This window comes from Acinonyx jubatus, chromosome C2 (genome assembly GCF_027475565.1).
Source record: "Acinonyx jubatus isolate Ajub_Pintada_27869175 chromosome C2, VMU_Ajub_asm_v1.0, whole genome shotgun sequence".
In the NCBI taxonomy this organism is placed as follows: Eukaryota; Metazoa; Chordata; class Mammalia; order Carnivora; family Felidae; genus Acinonyx; species Acinonyx jubatus.
This window is the reverse complement of record NC_069384.1, coordinates 48,874,762-48,897,394: the sequence shown is the minus strand read 5'-3', so window position 1 is coordinate 48,897,394 and position 22,633 is coordinate 48,874,762. Positions and strand designations below refer to the sequence as shown.

The window sequence follows — 22,633 nt, the reverse complement described above, 5'->3', positions numbered from 1 at the left end:
AAAATTCTGAAGGCAGCTAGGGATAAACATGCTCTGACACATAAAGGGAGACCGATAAGACTAGTGACGGATCTATCTACTGAAACTTGGCAGGCCATAAAGGAATGGCAGGAAATCTTCAATGTGACGAACAGAAAAAATATGCTGCCGAGAATCCTTTATCCATCAAGTCTGTCATTCAGAACAGTAGGAGCGATAAAGGTCTTCCCAAACAAAGAAAAACTGAAGGAATTCATCACTACTAAACCAGTCCTACAAGAGATCCTAAGGGGGATCCTGTGAGACAAAGTACTAGAGACATCACTACAAGCATGAAACCTACAGACATCACCATGACTCTAAACCCATATCTTTCTATAATAACACTGAATGTAAATGGACTAAATACTCCCACCAAAAGACACAGGGTATCAGAATGGATAAGAAAACAAGACCCATCTATTTGCTGTCTACAAGAGACTCATTTTAGACCTGAGGACACCTTCAGATTGAAAGTGAGGAGATGGAGAACTATTTATCACGCTACGGGAAGTCAAAAGAGAGCTGGAGTGGCCATACTTATATCAGACAAACTAGACATTAAAGGCTGTAACAAGAGATGAAGAAGGGCATTATATAATAATTACAGGGTCTATCCATCAGGAAGAGCTAACAATTATAAATGTCTATGCGCCGAATACGGGAGCCCCAAATATATAAAGCAATTACTCATAAACATAAGCAACCTTACTGATAAGAATGTGGTAATTGCAGGGGACTTTAACACCCCACTCACAACAATGGAGAGAACATCTAGACACACGGTCAATAAAGAAACAAGGGCCCTGAATGATACATTGGATCAGATGGACTTGACAGATATATTTAGGACTCTGCATCCCAAAGCAACAGAATAAACTTTCTTCTCGAGTGCACATGGAACATTTTCCAAGATAGATCACATACTGGGTCACAAAACAGCCCTTCATAAGTATACAGGAATTGAGATCATACCATGCATACTTTCGGACCACAATGCGATGAAGCTTGAAATCAACCACAGGAAAAAGTCTGGAAAACCTCCAAAAGCATGGAGGTTAAAGAACACCTTACTAAAGAGTGAATGGGTCAACCAGGCAATTAGAGAAGAAGTTAAAAAATATACGGAAACAAATGAAAATGAAAATACAACAATCCAAATGCTTTGGGATGCAGTGAAGGCAGTCCTGAGAGGAAAATACATTGCAATTCAGGCCTATCGCAAGAAACAAGAAATATCCCAAATACAAAATCTAACAGCACAACTAAAGGAAATAGAAGCAGAACAGCAAAGACACCCCAAACCCAGCAGAAGAAGAGAAATAATAAAGATCAGAGCGGAAATAAACAATATAGAATCTAAAAAAATTGTAGAGCAGATCAATGAAACCAAGAGTTGGTTTTTTGAAAAAATAAACAAAATTGATAAACCTCTAGCCAGGCTTCTCAAAAAGAACAGGGAGATGACCAAATAGATAAAATCATGAATGAAAATGGAATTATTACAACCCATCCCTCAGAAATACAAGCAATTATCAGGGAATACTATGAAAAACTATATGCCAACAAACTGGACAACCTGGAGGAAATGGATAAATTCCTAAACACCCATACATTCCAAAACTCAATCAGGAGGAAATAGAAAACTTGAACAGACCCATAACCAGTGAAGAAATTGAATCAGTTATCAAAAATCTCCCAACAAATAAGAGTCCAGGACCAGATGGCTTCCCAGGGGAGTTCTACCAGACATTAAAAGCAGAGATAATACCTATCCTTCTCAAGCTTTCCCAAAAAATATAAAGGGAAGGAAAACTTCCAGACTCATTCTATGAAGTCAGTATTTTGGTTCCCAAACCAGACAGAGACCCAGCGAAAAAAGAGAACTATAGGCCAATATCCCTGATGAATATGGGTGCAAAAATTCTCACTAGCAAATCGAATTCAACAGCATATAAAAAGAGTTATTCACGATGATCAAGTGGGATTCATTCCTGGGATGCAGGGCTGGTTCAACATTGGAAATCAATCACCGTGATACATCACATTAGTAAAAGAAAAGATAAGAACCATGTGATCCTGTCAATCGATGCAGAAAAAGCATTTGACAAAATTCAGCATCCTTTCTTAATAAAAACCCTTGAGAAAGTCGGGATAGAAGGAACATACTTAAACATCATAAAAGCCACTTATGAAAAGCCCACAGCTAATACATCCTCAATGGGGAAAAAACAGAGCTTTCTCCCTGAGATCAGGAACATGACAGGGATGTCCACTCTCACCACTGTTAACATAGTGTTGGAAGTTCTAGCATCAGCAATCAGACAACTAAAGGAAATCAAAGGCATCAAAATTGGCAAAGATGAAGTCAAGCTTTCACTTTTTGCAGACGACATGATATTATACATGGAAAATCCGATAGACTCCACCAAAAGTCTGCTAGAACTGATACATGAATTCAGCAAAGTCGCAGGATACAAAATCAATGTACAGAAATCAGTTACATTCTTATACACTAATAATGAAGCAACAGAAAGACAAATAAAGAAACCGATCCCATTCACAATTGCACCGAGAAGCATAAAGTACCTAGGAATAAATCTAACCAAAGATGTAAAAGATCTGTATGCTGAAAACTATAGAAAGCTTATGAAGAAAATTGAAGAAGATATAAAGAAATGGAAAAACATTCCATGCTCATGGATTGGAAGAATAAATATTGTTAAAATGTCAATACTACCCAAAGCTATCTACACATTCAATGCAATCCCAATCAAAATTGCACCAGCATTCTTCTAGAAGCTAGAACAAGCAATCCTAAAATTCATATGGAACCACGAAAGGCCCCGAATAGCCAAAGTAATTTTGGAGAAGAAGACCAAATCGGGAGGCATCACAATCCCAGACTTCAGCCTCTACCACAAAGCTGTAATCATCAAGGCAGCATGGTATTGGCACAAAAACAGACACATAGACCAATGGAATAGAATAGAAACCCCAGAACTAGACCCACAAAAGTATGGCCAACTAATCTTTGACAAAGCAGGAAAGAATATCCAATGGAAAAAGACAGTCTCTTTAACAAATGGTGCTTGGAGAAGTGGACAGCAACATGCAGAAGATTGAAACTAGACCACTTTTTCACACCATTCACAAAAATAAACTCAAAATGGATAAAGGACCTAAATGTGAGACAGGAAACCATCAAAACACTAGAGGAGAAAACAGGAAAAGACCTCTCTGACCTCAGCCGCAGCAATTTCTTACTTGACACATCCCCAAAGGCAAGGGAATTAAAGGCAAAAATGAACTATTCGGACCTCATGAAGATAAAAAGCTTCTGCACAGCAAAGGAAACAATCAACAAAACTAAAAGACAACCAACAGAATGGGAAAAGATATTTGTAAATGACATATCGGACAAAGGGCTAGTATCCAAAATCTATAAAGAGCTCACCAAACTCCCCACCTGAAAAACAAATAATCTAGTGAAGAAATGGGCAGAAAACATGAATAGACACTTCTCTAAAGAAGACATTCAGATGGCCAACAGGCACATAAAAAGATGCTCAATGTCGCTCCTCATCAGGGAAATGCAAATCAAAACCACACTCAGATATCACCTCATGCCAGTCAGAGTGGCCAAAATGAACAAATCAGGAGACTATAGATGCTGGAGAGGATGTGGAGAAACGGGAACCCTCTTGCACTGTTGGTGGGAATGCAAACTGGTACAGCCACTCTGGAAAACAGTGTGGAGGTTCCTCAAAAAATTAAAAATATATCTACCCTATGACCCAGAAGTAGCACTGCTAGGAATTTACCCAATGGATACAGGAGTACTGATGCATAGGGGCACTTGTACCCCAATGTTTATAGCAGCATTCTCAACAATAGCCAAATTACAGGAAGAGCCTAAATGTCCATCAATTGATGAATAGATAAAGGAATTGTGGTTTATATGCACAATGGAGTACTATGTGGCGATGAGAAAGAATGAAATATGGCCCTTTGTAGCAGCGTGGACAGAACTGGAGAATGTGATGCTAAGTGACATAAGCCATACAGAGAAAAACAGATACCATATGTTTTCACTTTTATGTGGATCCTGAGAAACTTAACAGGAATCCATGGGGGAGGGGAAGGAAAAAAAAAAAGAGAGAGAGAGAGGTTAGAGTGGGAGAGAGTCAAAGCATGAGAGACTCTTAAAAAATGAGAACTCTGGGCTGATGAGAGGTGGGAGGGAGGGGAGGGGAGGGTGGGTAATGGGTATTGAAGAGGGCTTCTTTTGGGATGAGCACTGGGTGTTGTATGGAAACCAATTTGACAATAAATTTCATATATTTAAAAAAATAAATAAAATAAAATAAATTTTAATTTAGCCAAAAAAAAAAAAGAAAAGAACTTTGTGTAAAGTGCAGCATTCTTTATAAGAACAAAAAAAGAAAGAAAATTGGGATGAAAAATATTGGGACGAATCCTGAGGGGATTAGTACAAAATATATATGCTTAATTAGTTAATACTGCTTAGAGAATTTTTATAGCTTGAAATATTCACACAATAATATGTGGAAAGTATCACATAAAATTTAATGGAGTATATTTTCATTACATTTAATTAAAATAATAAGCATAAATTGAAACTCACCAATACTACCTCTTTGAACATTTCCCTAGAGTTACCTGTGGTCTCTAAACACATCCTGGCTTTCAATTTCAACTACTTGATCATTCTATCCTACTTCCTGGAACATATCTCAGTGGCTGCTCTGTTCATTCAAAATTCCACCACAGACATATAATATGTGACTGTTACATACCAAGCTTGGTCCTGGGATCCAGGGACACAATAATGAGCATGATTTGGTGCCTAACTATCATAGCACTTCCATCCAGGCAGAGGGACAGACAAAGCAACAGAGCAACATTGTAAACACTATGGGACCACTGTGTGTGTGATGGAGGCATTAGTAAGCTTCCTCCTGTTATACATTTGGTTATACTCTACCGAGCCTTGCTCCAGTAGCTATGCCAAAAATGTTGATTACTTAACTGGTTGAAATTCAAATAAACTAAATAAATGCATCTAGTTAATTGAACAAATGATTCAGCTAGAATCTTCCGAATACCTGGTCATGTCAACTAACTTAATGGATAGCAGTTGATTTTACTCTAGTAACAAAATATGAAAAAACAGCTGGCAAGGAAAATGTCACTGTCTTTAGGGACAGGGATATTTTTAAACTTATACTCTTCTCTGCATTGAAATCAGAGGTTTCCAACATTTTATGTACATAAAAATTATATGAAGATTTATTAAAAACACAAATACATGGGGAGCCTGGGTGGCTCAGTCAGTTAAGCATCTGACTTCGGCTCAGGTCATGATCTCACAGTTCATGGGTCCAAGCCCCAAGTCAGGCTCTGTGCTGACAGCTCGGAGCTTGGAGCCTGCTTTGGATTCTGTGTCTCCCTTTCCCTCTGCCCCTCTCCTGCTTGCTCACTCTCTCTCTCTCTCTCTCTCTCTCTCTCTAAGATAAATAAAAACATTAAAATTTTTTTTTTAAAAACACAAATTCATTGGCTATTAGCACTTCTGAAAAAAGCAAATGTAGTAGGCCGAGGCTTAGTACCAGGAATAAGCACCTGAAGTTATTCAGATGCCATAATACAAAGACTATACTTTAAAATATATCATTTTAAATAATTTAATAAACTTATTTTGTGCAGTAATATTCTACCACAATGATAGTTTTTATAATAGCACTGTAATCAAGGAAAACACTTTAAAATACTCAAAACAGAAAAAAAGTTATATACATTTTCAATTTAAGCAATGCCGTCTCTGTACATATAGACTCAGATATTAATTAAAGAATTTCATATACACTACTTCCATCTGTCAACATTGCAAACTCTGTTTACTCTGTCACTGGTTAAAGTAAAAGACAATATTGTGAAATTGGATTTTTACCAACTGAGTCCTAGCTCTATGCTAAACTGATATGTATCCTTGGAAGTGGTATTAATCAAATTTCCTTGTAGACCTTCATGTTGGTGACAGGCACACCTACAGTTTTACCAGCTGATGAGTCAGAATCCTGGAAGCAGAAAGTTATGGAAAAATGAAATATGTAATTAACTTTTGGGAACATCTTGTCTTCCTCTAATCCACAAGTTAAGATTTGCTCATGAAAATTGCAGCACTTTTGCAAATTTGCCAAGTAAAGAGAAGGCAAAATGCTTACAACAAAAGAAATGTTTCAAGTGGAAAACTGGTCCAAGTATGCAACATTATTAGCTTTATTATTTGCTATAAAATAATAAAGGTTTGTTTACACAGGATTTGTAAACTTGTGTGCTTGCTCCAGTGATCATAATGCAGAAGAAGGAGGAAACATAAGACTTGAATTCTAGTCCAAGATCCACAACTAATAAACTCTACAAACCAGCTAAATCACTGAACCTCTATAAACTTCAGTTCCCCCATTTGTCAAAGTCAGAGTGTGAATACAAGATGGTCTCTACTGTTCTTTCCAGATCTAAAATCCTAAAAAGCAGGGAATAACGTAATAAAATATATTTCAAACTCACGGGAGGCTATGTGTTGACATTGAAAGATGCACATGATGTAGTGGGAACACTGTATTGTCAATGCCTAGCACAATCTTTGACTCTTAACAAGTGCTCAGTTATATTTGGTAGATAAATGAATGAACCAGTGAAACTACACAGAATAAGAAACAGGGTTCAGTAGTTTAATTTATTTATGCTTCTATAAAATTTAGCATACCAAATCTTGGTCAGCCACTTAATGAACACTCATTTTGACCCCTTGTGAAAAGAGGCTATGAAAGAATCAAAAGATTCTTGTTCAAAGTCCACACATGAAGTGATATGAACTAGGTACTAATCCACATGTAGGTATCAAGTAGTATCAACCGGTCAATCTTTGCACAAAGTAAGGCAGAGAGCAAGATCTGGTAAAGGCTTCCTGGTGGAGGTAGTGGGTTGAAATCTTGAACCAGGTAAGGCTGATGGGTTGGTGGATGAGGAGTGTGGGGGGGTGGGGTGTGAAAAGGGGTAAAGCAGAAAAGAGAAAGCAGATTTTCATGATAGAGCAAACCAATTCACTTTACTAGAAACAAGATCTGAAAACCAACGAGGCAAATGGGTGACTGGAGATTGTTGATGGGGAAATTTTAATACTTGAAAATTGATCACCATTTTTTTCACCAGGAATAAGAAGAGTAAAAAAGATGTCCTTCGATCTGCACTATCCAATATGGAAGCTAACTAACCACACGTGGCTACTGAGCACCTGAAATGTGGCTGGTCCAAAGTGAGATGGCATATGAGTGTAAAATACACACCAGATTTCAAAGACTTGGTATCAGAAAAATAGGAATGTGAAATATCCCATGAATGCATTTTTTACTGATTACATGTTGAAATAATATTTGGGATATGATAGGCTAAATAAAATGCATTGTTTAAATTAATTTCACCTATTTCTTTGTACTCTTTTAAGAAAGTTACTAAAAATGTTTAATTAGACATGTCATCCACATCACCTTTCCACTAGACTGCTGTAAACAGATTTTCCCAGCAACAGTCATCAGCAGTATATTGCAGTATTAAAGGAAGAGAATCCAGAGGACCAAGCAAAAGGTGAAATTGTACATATGGATCAATAATGCACAGTAGAAAAGGAACCCACAGTTGAAAGAAAGACATAATAATTGCTATTTTTTCACAGATAAATTAATATACTAGAAACTTAATCTAGAATATCATCATGATTATAAAACACATAAATGAAACTTAAAACTCTCAGGGCTTCCTGCCTGATGTAGAAGATGTACTCAATAATTGTATTTCTTTTTAGCTTTTATAACTCTTTCTGAATGTGATGGCTCTCAGCAACCCCACATGCCTGCTGATCTCAAGTCTGGATATTATGTGGCAACTTCATAAAGGATTTCATATCTAATCATTTTGGCAGCCTCAAAATTTAACACAATCCATGGCATATACTAAGTGCTCAATAAATATTTGTTAGATAGGTGAAGGACATCACACCAAAAATTATGACTACACACAGGAGACTAAATACCAGGCCTTCTAGGTAATCTTTGCTCCTCCAGAAAGTGAAAAGTGCCATTAAAATTCCTAGTGTCCAAAAGAGTATCCCATATGCAACTTCCAGAAACATACTGGTATTTCAGTGTGCATAGATTTTTTTAAGAATTTAATATGAAATACAGCTGATTATAATGTATAAAAAAACACTTATTTGTAGTACTTAAAAGTATTTATTTACAACATACTCCTTTTCTTTTTTGTTAAAAGAGAGAGAGAGAGATCCTACAGAAAATGATTTTTACTAGACTATTCTTGTAAATAAAATGCTATGAAGCAATTTGCCATTCTCCCACTTCAAAATCTTCAGTACTTTGTTTACTTAATCCTATTTTAATTAATATAACTTGGTACTCATGTGGTAGAGTCCCCTCTGTAAGGAATGAAAAAAAAAAAAAATCAAGGCAACCTGGTTATATCCGTAGGTAACATCCCTCAGGACCTTGTGACATGAGACCATTTAATCAGACTTCATGTTTGTATGTTACCATATATGGGAGACAAAGAAGTAGAAAATGTGTAAAAAAAAACTACTCCACATGGCATTCGGGGCTCAGTTCTTGGGGGTACAAACCCAACTGAAATGTGCTGGCATGAATAAAATTGCTTCGTGGAAAGTAAAGCCTCCATCCATGTCACGATTCTCTGTGTGAGATTATTACTACGCTGGAATGGAAATTCTGGAAAAATTCCAAGTAGCACTGGGAAATTGTATGATTTAATCACTTTATTTTCCTGTTTCTGTTTTAAGCCAGTATAACATCAGGGTGAGGTGAATTTGGCCTTTCAGCTGCTGAACTTCACTCACACAGGCCCTGAAGATTACATCATGTTGCTGATCCTGTAAATTGCTTATTCCAACCGCTTGCCACAAATATTCCTCCTTCCCCCAGAGGTTCTACGCCACTTGGCTGAAATAATAAGAGCAATACCACTGGGCTTCACGAGCCAGGCAGTAATCAGTATAAAAAATGTGTTGTCTCTCCACCCCAACCCCCCTGGTGAGTCCACCTGACAGGAATCCCCACTGACATTCTGCTTGCCATGTCTAGCACCTCTCCTGATTTAACAACAGAAGTTACATTTCTTACCAGCTGGATCAGGAAATCCACTATTCTTGTTTTCATTTTTCTTTTTCTAATTCCCTCCTTCACTACTGTATTTGAACAAGAAAGCACTCTGATATTTATCCATTCCTTCGTGTCTTCACAAGAATAATGTCCAGGGAAAATTCACCAGGCTGGCTGTTTTTCACCTAGAGCCTAATGATAAACATGAGGAGTTTGACTTGATTCATCGTGATAGTCAAAGACTATTATGGTTCTCAGATCATTAGACTCCCTTGACTGACATTTACATAAATGGTCTCTCAGTCTTACTGCAGCCCAAATACCATCAACTACAGAGCTACATCCCCACAGTGTCTAAATTCTTTGTATTCTCTAAGATCCTGACAGTCTTTCTTTTCAACAGAATTCCATTTCTTCTCAAACCACACTGTTTCTCCCAGTCTTGATTCTACTATGGATCCCTTTTCAATTTAAGTAATTCATAAGGAAGCTGAGTTCTCATGGCACTGTGATGGCCATATATTCTGAGCTTAATTAGGCCAACAAGCTTAGAAATAAAGACTTTCTTGTTAATATCTTCTTCTCTATTTAAAAAAAAAAGTCAATGGCATTAAAAGGGTGTAAGAAATTTAAAAATATTACCAAAAATAAACTACATAGTAAAGTTGATCCCTTCTTTAAAAAAAAAAAAATGGTGCTTCTCACCAAAAAGTGGAAGTGAAAGTAATTTTTTTTTTTTACTTTCCAAATGTAAATGTTTATAAGGGGAAATTGTAAATAGAGAGAAAAGGGATTAGGGAAAGGTCTTCTAGCAAAATTTTAATGTTGCTGGAGTACAAGATTTAGAAATATGGTCTAGAAACCTTGTGGTGATTTCACTGAGGCCCTTAAGTGTGTAAATTTTTAGACTCTAACCTACTCTAGAAATATGTAAAATGCATCAACTCCCTAAAACTCTCTCCAGAAAAAAAATCTGCTTAAAAAAAAAAAAACTTTTAACAAGAGTTATATGACATTCTATACTTCCATTGTCTTTCCCTTGAGCCTCTCACAATTATTACAAACATTATAGATTTCATCTCCCAGGGTCCAGTGTGGATGTGCTTCTCACACTGCAGTTAAAAACAACTAACATAACTTTCTCATGCAATTACTGTCACATTTATGATCTATTTTTTATCAAATACAGTTTTCCATTATACTCAACTCTCCTTGAGCTATAGCCATTAGAAAGAGCCAAAACATAATGATGCTGTAATTAATAAACAAAAAAGAACAATTCTGCAACATATCATGACTCCTAGAATATTCAAATTTTCAATGATTAGAAATTTAAGAGTGTTCTATTACTAGCTCCTGCTTGCCTCAACCTTTTTTCCTAAGAATCACTGATACCATCTACTTTTGGGTCCAGCACTGCCCAATACCTGAAACATGCCTGAGAAGAACAGATCACTTAGCAACCCAATCACCCAACTTAGAAGGCCTGGAATTAGTCTTACTGACTTATACCTGGTGTTATGGACTGTCTATGTTCCCCCAAAATTCATATGTTGAAGCCCTAACTCCCAGTGTAATGTACTAGAAGGTGGGGCTTTTGGGGTATATCTAGGTTTAGATGGAGTCATGAGGGTAGAGCCCGTGATGGGATCACTGCCTTTATAAGAAGAGGAAGGACACCAGAACTCTCTCTCTGCCATGTGAGGTTACAGGGGGTAAGGCAGCCCTCTGCAAGTCAGGGAAAAGGCCCTCACCAAAACCTGACCATACTAGCACCCTAAGATAAAACTTCCCAGGCTCCAGAACTGTGAGAAATAAATGTCTGTCATTTAAGTCACCTATTCTATGGCATTTTTGTTACAGCAGGCTGGGCAGCTTGGGACATGTGGTACCCAATGTATTTACCTTAGATCCCAAGTACTTCCAAGGCCATTGGGCCTGCACCACTCTGGCAATGGTGGTTCAGCTCATATGATTGGATTTCTTTTCCCCCATTTGATTAGATTTCTACCTTCACTCCCTTGCATTCCATTGCATTCATTTGATAATAGGACAAGAGTTTTGTCTTCTCCAATTGCTAAGACATGATACATAACCTAGCTCTTGCAGGTTCATTCACTCTCAGCTGCTAAAGAATGGTCACATTTTCTGGAACCTCAGTGGTGATGCCCACCTGACATCAATACTCAACTGCCACCTGCACTTCTGCTGATGTCTCTGCTGGACTAGATCTACTTACTTTTCTGTGCTTACAGAACCGTACTGAACCATTTCCCTTTGCTCACTATCTACAATTTAATCTTTTCTTAACCTGTCTCATGTTTCTTCTTTATTACTTTTAGCCTATATTTTTTATGGCCCAATATGCCTTGTTCTGAATGCTCAGTCCACAGGTAAACAAACTAAAACACAGAAAACACTCACCTATTTCTATCATGATTATCTTACTGGCCTTAATTTTAAAAATGGGGTTTTCAACACAGAGTAACATATGAATTTTCAACAGCTGTAATATAATAACGATAATGATAATAAATATCTATGAGATAAATAGATGATTGTACATGGGTACTTATTAGTGACTACCATTATGCTCTTTTATATACATTAACTACTTAAATCTTAGGTTTTATTACCCCAACTTATAACTGAGGAAACTGAGCTTTGGGGGAGTCCAAGGAAGCCCTCAAGATTCCTCACCTAGGGCGCCTGGGTGGATCAGTCCAGCTGAGTGTCCAACTTTGGCTCAGGTCATAATCTCACAGTTCATAAGTATGAGCCCCACATTGGGCTCTGTGTTGACAGCTCAGAGTCTGGAGCCTGCTTCGGATTCTGTGTCTCCCTTTCTCTCTCTCTCTCTGCTCCTCCCCCACTCACACTGCCTCTCTCTCAAAAATAAATAAACATAAAAATAAATAAAAATAAAAGATTTCTCACCTAATACCTCGCAGAAATGGCTTCCCATCTAGACCTGACTTCAGAGCCTCAGCTCTTCACAACTACCCACATGGCCTCTGTTTCACTTCTAAAGAACTTGATACTGAAATTATGACATACTCTTGCTTTGCTGTAACTGTTCACTGTTAGAAAAAGCTTAACAGAACATTGCCTAACATACCTTTTAACTCCAAGAATCTAAAATTCTAATATTCATTCTGAGAATGTGAGCCATAGCAGTAGCTAGCCCGTTGGCATCCTTAAAAAATAAAATCTTTGACTTGTGCATTTGTTTTACCAAATGTAAAGTGTATTTTTATGCATCAAATTTTAATTTGTAGAGTTCTTTGTATTGAAAATTTTCAAAAATGTATGACATACTTCTGACTGCTTCCATAGAACAATATGAAGAATTTTTAAACTTTTTTTTTGATGATTTAGAATCCCCACTGTGAACATCACCTATTGTGATACAGTGATGTTCTTTGTGACTTAATGCATGAGATCAGTGTACTTCACACTAAATAACCCCATACTGTTATTTTTAAAGTTATTTCATCTACTTTGATCAGTTTATCTTTTCCATGGGCTCGTGGCCATTTGTTCCTCTTGTTTTTAGAATGCTTAAAAGAAAAGCAATACTTTTCCAATCTGCCACTTTTAATCTACTAAAGATTGTAAAAGCAATAATACTCATTTATTTAATCTGTAAGTAAAATAAGAATAAATGGGCTGAGAAACTAACTAGGAACTCCCATTTGAAAAGAATACAGGCCTTGTAGAATATGAGTTAACTATAAATACACGGATTTATTTCTGGTCTCTCTTCTCTGTTCCATTGTGTGTCTATCTTTATGCCAGTACCATACTGCTTGTAATATATTTTGAAATGAGGAAGCATAATGCCTCCAGCTTTATTCTTCTCTCTTAAGATTTCTTGGATATTCAGGGTCTTTGATGGTTCCATATGTTCTATCTCTATGAAAAAAAAATGCCACTGAAATTTGGACAGGAATTACAATGAATCTGTAGATCACTCTGGGTAGCATGGACACTTAAACTATACTAATTCTTCCAATCCATGAATACAAAATAGCCTTATTTTTATTTGTGTATTCTTTAATTTCTTTCATCAATGTCTCAAAGTTTTAAGTATAGAGATCCTTCATTTCCTTGGTTAAATTTATTTCCAAGTATTTTATGGTTTTGCTGCTCTTATAAATGGGATTGTTTTCTTCATTTCACAGATAGTTTACTGTTAGTGTATAAAAATGCAAACTATTTTTGTGTGTTAATTTTGTATATTGCAACTTCATTTTGTTCATTAGTTCTAACAGTTTAGTAGAATCTTTAGAATTTTCTGTACATAAAAACATGTCATCTGTAAACAAAGTTTTACTTCTTCCTTTCTGATTTGGATTTCTTTTTCTTGTTTAATTGCTCTGGCTAGGACCTATAGTACTATATTGAGCAGAAGTGCTAAGAGTGGACATCCTTATCTTTTTTCTGGTCTTAAAAGATTTCAGCTTTTCACCACTGAGTATCATATAATCTGTGGGTTTTTTCATATATACCCTTTATTATATTTAAGTACATTCCTTCCATACCTAATTTGTTGAGAGCTTTTATCATGAAAAGGTGTTGAATTTTCTCAAATACTATGTCTGCACCTATTAAGGTGATCATAACTTTTATCTTTTATTTTATTAATTTTAAGTGTCACATTTATTGATTCGTGTATCCTTGCATCCCAGGATAATTCCCACTTAATCATGGTGTATAATCCTTTCAATGTGTCTGTTGAATTCAGTTTGCTAGAATTTTGCTGAGGATTTTTGCACTTATGTTATTCAGGAATATTGGTCTGTAACTTTCTTTTCTTATAGCGTCCTTCAGTAAGGATTCGAAGAGCACACAATGGAGAAAGGACAGTCTCTTCTGTAAATGGTGTTTGGAAAATTAGATATCCACATCAGAAAAATGATACTGTACTTATATCATACAAAAATCAACCCAAAATGAATTAAATAGCTAAACATAAGACCTGAAACTCTAAAACTACTAGAAGAAAATATAAGGGGAAATCTTCTTGCCATTAGTCTGGGCAATGATTTTTTTGGATATGACCCCAAAACACAAGCAACAAAAGCCAAAATATACAAATGGGATTGCAACAGATGAAAAAGCTTCTATGTAGCAAAGGAAGCAATAAACAGAGTGAAGAGACAACATATGGAAGAAAATATTTTCAAACCATGCATTTAATAATAGATTAATATCTAAGATATATAAGGAGCTCCTACAACTCAATAACAAATAAATAAATAATCCAATAAAAAATGGCAAAGGACCTAAGCAGAAATTTCTCCAAAGAAGACATAAATGGCCAAGAGGTATATGAAAAAAGGCCTCAGAATTACAAATCATGAGGGAAATGCAAATCAAAATCACAATCACATACCACTTCACACCTGTTAGAATGGCATTATCAAAAAGATAAAAGATAACAACTGTTGGTGAAATGTGGAGAAAAGGAAACCCTGTACACTGTTGGTGGGAAAGTAAATTGGAACATACGTTATGGAAAACAGTAAAGAGATTCCTCAAAAATTAAAAATAGAACTATCATATGATCCTACAATCCCAAACTGGGGATATACTGAAAGGAAATAAAATCAGTATCTCAAAATAATATCTCCTCTCCCATGTCTATTGTAGCATTATTCACTATAACAAAGGTATTGAAATAATCTAAGTGTCCACCAACAAATGAAAGAATGAGTAAAATCTGAATATATATGGAATACACACATACCATGAAATATTATTCAGCCATAAAAATGAAGGAAAGTCTGCCATTTTTAACAACAGCAATGAACCTGGAGGACATTATGCTAACTGAAATAAGCCAGACACAGAAAAATAAATATTGAATGATCTCACTTCTATGTGGGATCTAAAAAAGTTAAACCCATAAAAGTTGAGTAGAATGGTAGTTACCAGGGACTTGGAGGGGAGGAGAGAGAGGAAATAGGGGAAATGGGGAGATGTTGGTCAAATGGTACAAAGTTTCAGTTAGGCAGCATGAATAAGTTCTAAAGTACAGCATGGTGACTATAGTTAATAAACTATGTTTTGTACTTGAAATGCTCTAAGACACTAAATCTTAAGTGTTTTCACCACACACACACACACACACACACACACACACACACACAAAGGTAACTATAAGAAGTGGTGGATACGTTGATTAGCTTGATTGTGGTAATCATTTCACGATATATGATTTCTCAATATATGTGATTTCACAATACATATCACTTCACAATACATCTATAGATATATCAAGACATCACATTATACACTTTGAATATATACAAGTTTTATTTCTCAATTATACATCAATAAAGCTAGAGAGAGGAAAAAATACAGACTGAATGGGAGGGCTTTGCAACATCTATTTGAGTTACTCAGGATCTCATTGCTTCCTTTCTGATTTCCTGACAATAGACAAAATCCTCTGCGCTGACTGAAGAAAAAAAGGGAATCAGTTGGCTTGGTAGGGATAGAACTGCTAATCTAACAGGAAACCTCTTCATCTCTCCCTCTCAACATTTGCTGAGTTTAAAATCAAGACCAAGACAAGTGTTTCCCTGGCACATGATGGCAACCAAGGCCACTGATGCCTGACCAATGACAGATAACAATGTATTCCTTTCTAAAAGTGAAGCTTAGAATCTACTCTATTGCTGATGAACATTGACAGAATATCATTTGGATGATGTGAAAATGAAGCAGAGTTTATCACTTGACATGCCTAAATCAGCAAAGAGATGATTTGTTTAGCAAACATTTACATGGCACTTCTTATGTGTAGGCCTTCTTTTAAGCACTGTATACATATTAATACTTGTAGTGTAAGGTAACAAAACTAAGAATGAAATACAAGACCCTGTATGCATCACAGACATCTGAGACATCACAGAACTATAGATCCTAAACCAGGATAAACCTCAGAGATCGTCTCTTTAGTCCCTTGCCAGCCAAAGCACTGCATGCGTGGAGCCACCAGAGCCATAAGGACCACATAAACTTCCTTGGGTCCCTCTGAGATGAAGGGAGAACCAGAACTCAAGTCTTTGATCTCTTAGTACAGTGGTCCTCCCTCCACATCCAGCTATTCCTTATGGATTCATAGTTTTTCAGGGTCGAAAGAAACATGTAAGATCATCTACCTAGTGTTCCTCTGGGGAGATCTAATTTATATAAATGACATACCCATTAATAACAGATGCTCACTGCTACCTTACTTCCACCTCTCTCTCCTACCACCTGGGAAATTGCCTGGAAGTTATGATGCAGTGGCTAAAATTTGCTCAACTACACTCTAGAGACCATACTCTACGACCCTCTCTATACTCTGCTTCCTCTGGGAAGAAGAAAAAAGGCACTCTCCTTTCCAAACTACAACAAGTCCAGGCTGGCCCTCATTCTTTGCCTGCAATAACAGAAACTACCAACAGTTTAAAAGAGACCCTCCATGAGCCAAACCCAAGAGGCTGAGACGAACAACTCACTGGAGGATACTTCCCTGGAATCCTCTGTGGAGGTTGGAGCTATGGGCGAGAGAAACTTCTCTAGTCCAGGGCCCCTCTGAACAAAGCCCCCATGCCAACCATGCCAAAGCCCTAAGATTCTTTCATCTCTGCCAACCTTGTACCCTCTACCCTGAAACCACAGGCTGTAAATAAGAATGTATGATCTTATAATTGGGTCAGGTTTAGATAGGCATTGATTACTAACTGGTGATGGTCCCAGATGATATGTTTGGTTTTTTTCTATTTATTGTTATAATAACCACACACTTTGCAAAGGGAGCTGCACAGATGACATAACAAACTCCGTTTCTTGGTTATTCACTATATGTTTTATAGCTGCGTTAGTTTTTATAGCCTAATTAACTCTTTAAAAATACTGACATGCACTAACTGGATTATAAATTCAGCTAGAGATTTCATTAACCATAGGTCATTTTTATTAAAAATTGTGTTATCTCCTGAATTGACTTTAAAAAATAAAATGAAACCAAATCTTATGGACTTGCTAAAGATGGGGCCTTTATAAAACTTTCTCTTCCAAAGCTTAGTGGCCTCCAGCAACAAGAAATGAAGCTTTCCTCACTGGAAAAACAGAAATGTTAAGAAACTCCCTCATGTTAGGATTCAGCAAAGAAATCAGAAGCTGTGTCACATATTTTAAACAGGCATGGATTCAATTAAGGAATTGGGTGCTTATAAAACTATTGGAAACACTAGAGGAGAAAAAGACAGGAGGAGCTGCCTTAAGTTTCAGGTTTGTGGCCACAAAGAAAGAGGAGGCTGTTGTGCCCCAAAATCCAAATGGTGGAAGTAACTTCTCAGCTTCTCACAGCTCCAAAGTGGGTGAAATGGCAACCACTCACATCGGAACATCTGGTAATACTCATCAGCTCACTGTCCCTGCCAGAAGACAGAGGGGAAAAATGCCTATCCCTCTTCCACATTGGCAATCCCATGTGCAAGCGTCTCATTGGCAGAGCCCTGCCATCCTGGAATCCTACTACCAAAATAGCCCAAGAAACATAGTTCTCAAGCTTCTGTCTGCAGCATTATAGGGGAGGATTTACAAGGGACAGAAGAGTACCAGTGCCAGCAGACCATTCTAATTCTAGGATTACTCCATCAGGTAAGCAAACCTCCAAATTCCATTCTCCTCAGAAGAGAACCCAGAACACACCATTTGTCACTGAGACAACTCTAAGAACACAACTGCCTTTCAACTACATACAAATCATCTGCCCAGGCATTCAGTAACTCCAGAAGATGATGTAATCCCTACAGATAAATTACAGAAAAAAATGCTCACAGCCAACATTAACATTACATAATCCACCACCACTAAAACCCACTCTTAAGAGAACTTTATGTAAAATGTTAATGGGACATTTCCTTCAAAAACAAGTTTCCCTTAAAGGAACACCAAAAAGAAGAGAGGATTCCCTTTGTGTAAGGCTAGATACATTCTTCTCAAAGTTCTTAAGAAATATTTAGTTTTGTTTTCTGGATTATCAAATAATTTAGATCAAGAAAAAAAATGACAAATTACTTCATAGTTTTCCCAAAGGTAACACTCGGAAAACTATCACATTTCTTTTCAGCATAAAGATTATTAGCTTATAGCTCTTTTTCTGGTTTTAGACTCTGAACTTGTTTCTTTCCATTTCAGTTAAAAGTGACCTTTTAATTGGGGGTTTTCCATCCATGATTCTTTTACTGGAATAAGAGCCAGAGTTTTCCCATTTACACCACCTTATGAAAGGGTTTCCTTTCTTCTAAAGGAATTTTAAAAATATCATTCTAAATTTCTTGTCTTCAAGTCTTTCTTAGATTTAGACTAACAAGGATATTGATTCCAATAGGTCAGGTACAAAAGTGCCATATCTTAATACATTATTAATTGTCTCCTTCATGTGAATCTTTTAAGGATGCTTGAAAGGATGCAATAATAAATGCAATTCCTTGGGTATAAGAATGTATCTTCTCCCTCATGGAATAATAAATCTGCCTCAACACCACACTAGTGACTACAAATGTATTTTTACCAGGAAATAGGTTATGAATATAAAAATCTCACACATAACCCCAAAGCAGATATTAGGTAGCAGGAAGACTTGTTGCAGGGACTAAAACAAGAATGAAAGGTTCAGAGTCTGCCCTCACAGGAGCTCTAGGGAGCATAATTTAGAATCATTTATACTAAACAGCACACAGTCTTTCCTATCATCTTCAATACCCAGGTTTAGGATTATAAATATCTGACTTGCCCTTTAAGCTGTCTGCAGCCATCATAGCTAATGCTAATGGCAGAAGACTTTCCCAGGAAGTCGTCTAAAAAGCAAAGGGCGGCCTTATCTCCAGGGAAGAAGCAGCCACCAAATTGAGCAGGCAAGAGCTATCCAGTCCTCCTGGTCACACACCCCCTGACAGTTCCAGGGCATGACAGGTCAGACCCAATTGCTTCTGCACTTCTCTGGCCAAACGGTGAGAAGGGACAGCTATGATCTGATGCCTACCTAATGCCGGCTTGCTCAGCCCACCTCGGGCCAGGGCACTGCCAGGTCTGGCCTTGGCTGCCAGCCATGCTTACTGGCCATTGGGAATTAAGGCCTTAAGGAAATCTGTCTCAGTAAGAATGAAATGGTGGACTTGATCCTTTAAACATTAATTATAAGCCACTAATTTGTATAGTATAGTTCTTAGTATATGCTTACTTCATAAAGGAGTGATCTACAACCACACTGTTTCTACTTATGCTGGGTTTCAACCTTGGTCTGCCACTTACCAGCTTTGTAATCTTGTGTAAGCTAATTAATGTCTCTAATTCGATTTCTTCACCTGCAAACCAGAATGATAACAGCAATGATACCTCATATATTTACTGAGTGCCTTAAATGAAATAATGCAAGTAAAATGTTTAACACAGAGACTATCACACAATAAGCACTCAACAAATAATAGTGACAGTATTTTTATCATATAAAATTTTTGTTTCTTTCTCATATCTATTATTTATTTCTTTAAAAGCTATTAGATGTGGGAAGGAGGTATATGAGAAATATTGTATAAACCATTTCTCTGATAGGAATACTCAAGTTGAGATACCTTAAGTGAGCAACCTAGGGTATATAATGTTGCAATAGCCATTTACTAAAATAAAACCAGTCAATTTTGAGTGATATACAATCTGACAGACTTTATGGAAGAGTTATTACATAAGTCTAATTATCTAACCTTCCATGTTGTGTGGTCAGCATTATTTGTTACCAGAAGTCATTGCTGGGTTAATCAGGGGTTAACTAATATGTACTAGTAATTGATATGACACACTAAGGTCTATACTCTCCTAAAGTAAATAGAAAGGTTATTACAAACCAAAGCACCTTTTCTTGTTCTTACACCTGCAAAATAAGGTGCCCAACCCATTATATGACTTCCTTCCTCATTCAATCCTAGAGCTTTTCTCAGTGGTAATGGTGCTAAGTATTTATTGGGGTGCCTGGGTAGCTCAGTCGGTTGGGTGTCCAACTTCAGCTCAAGTCATGATCTTATGGTTTGTGGGTTCGAGCCCTGTGTCAGGCTCTGTGCTGACAGCCCAGAGCCTGGAGCCTGCTTTGAATTCTGTGCCTCCTACTCTCTCTGCCCCTTCCCCTGCTCACACTCTGTTCTTCTCTCTCCAAAAATAAACAAACATTAAAACTAAAAATATATATATTTATTATCTTGTATCTTAGAAATGACTTTGAAACATCAAAATGAACAAAGTGTAAATACTGCAGGGAGATCATGTTCAGCTGATAACCATCTACCTATTTATTTCATAAGAGACTAGCCATACAAATTCTTGAGAAGACAAATATTGTAACCTATCATTACATGGAACCTTTCCTCTGTGACTATCAAGTTCATAGCATTTCCCAGGGGCAAACATTATTTCCTTCTACCATGTCTGGCTCAGGAGCTAAATGACTTACCTGAGATCATACAAATCATATTGTAAGGCCATAAACAGGAATCCCCTTTGGATTCTCACCCCATGGCTCTCTCCAATAAGTATCTTAATTGGCTCTTCACGTAACGAAATGGGACAGAAGTGGGGGAATGCTATTACTGAACAATCTTTCAAACCCCAGTTTGAAAAAGATATAGAATACATATGGATACAGAAACATAAAAACTTCCTTACATAACTAAAGCCAGATATTATTAGAAACTTTGAAATTTTGGGGGCACCTGGGTGGCTCAGTTGGTTAAGTGTCCAACTCTTGATTTTGGCTCAGGTCATGATCTCACAGTTCTCTTGAGATTAAGCCCCATGTCAGGCTCTGAGCTCTTAGCTCAGAGCCTGCTTGTAATGCTCTCTCCCTCTCTCTCTGCCCCTCCCCTGTGCTCACACGTGCGTATGCTCTCTCTCAAAATAAATAAACTTAAAAAAAAGAAAATTTGACATTTTAAAATTGTAATCTAAATATTTGTCAAGCAAAGTCTCTACCATTGGAGTAAGTATATACCTTCTTAAGATGATAGCTTTGAAAGATAGCTCTCATATGGTTTATATATACACACCTATGTTAACTTTATATAGATGGGAATATATAGATACACGAAGAATTGAAGAACATATATAAATACAGTAAGTTGCATTTGTACTACAGGACTCCACATCCCCTGCTCTTGTCCCCAGTCACATTTTCTTTCTAAATCAATTACTAAAGTCCCCTAATTTCATAGCATGTGAGTGAACTATTTAATGATCTCTTTTTCAAAGTAAAAAGATCACTTGGAACAGTGAAGAGTTTTGCCATCCCATAGCTACTTCTCTATTACAAACAAATGATAAGGATTAACAATAAATGTGTGAGTCAGAGATTATGGAAAGAGCCCAAATACACCAACCGTACCTTTAGAATCTAAAAATACACAAAACACCAAGCTATAAAATGCTCTTGACGTCAGTGGAAGGCACAGTAGTCAACTAAGATCACTTTATAGCCTTTCCCTAACTGCCTCACAGATAAACCTGTGCTGTGGTTTTTCATGTCTGGACCATAAAAATATCCCTCTGGACTTCACAGGCAGTCACCCGTTAACTAAACAATACACTAAATCCTTGCAAACTATGACTCATAGGACCAGCCATAGACAATATATATAAAACCTCATTCTCTGAACATAAAATAAATTATGTAGAGAGACCTAGAGAACATTTTCATTTCTCTTTTTCAATATTAATTGTTTTTAAGTAATTTAAGTTTAAACCTAAACTGCTAAAAAATATCCTCCAAAGAGTTTATGAAATTTGGTAAAAATTCAATAAAAATCAATTCAATTATTTGAATGTCTAGCTAAGTATATCAGATTTCTGTTTGCCATGGACTCTAAAAGCATTATCTGAAGTCACTTGTCACCATCTATTGTCGCTAATCATCTTTTCATCTGGAATTCAACAGCAATCACAGTAGCTCATGCTTTGGGGACTTTTTCCCTCTCTCTAGTTACACTTAAAATAAATACACTTACAAGCAAAAAGTAATAATCAATGAAGAGAAAAAAACAGCCCCAACTTTTATATGTACCTGGCCTATTAAAATCTTAAACTTAGAATCTGTCTAGAAATCCCATGTTGACAGAATCTCTGGCACACCAGCTACAGCTCATGGATCTAAGGTCTCACGAGATCTTCCTCCACTGAAGTCATGTCCAAAGGCCAAATACAGATACACACTTCATTTGTGTGGGAGCAGAATTATGGCTCTATAACTCACCAACTTTGGAGCAGACCCATAATTCATGGTATTTCAGTCAGTACAAACAAGGATAAAGAAATATTATTATTTCACCATGGAACACTGAGTAGAAAAGAAATAGAAA

At 36.8% G+C, this 22,633-nt stretch overlaps 1 protein-coding gene across 8 annotated transcripts in view; it reads right to left on the bottom strand.

Annotated features, from left to right (window-relative positions):
* The window catches only part of ZPLD1 (zona pellucida like domain containing 1), a 536,164-nt gene that overhangs the window by 341,342 nt on the left and 172,189 nt on the right, over nt 1-22,633 (bottom strand). For 2 of the 8 annotated variants that reach the window (XM_053220791.1, XM_053220793.1), the window contains exon 3: nt 9,252-9,422. The exons of the other annotated variants lie outside the window; for them this stretch is intronic. The gene's annotated coding sequence lies outside the window, so the exon portion shown is untranslated. The remainder of the gene's footprint in view (nt 1-9,251; nt 9,423-22,633) is intronic. 8 annotated transcript variants of the gene reach the window in all.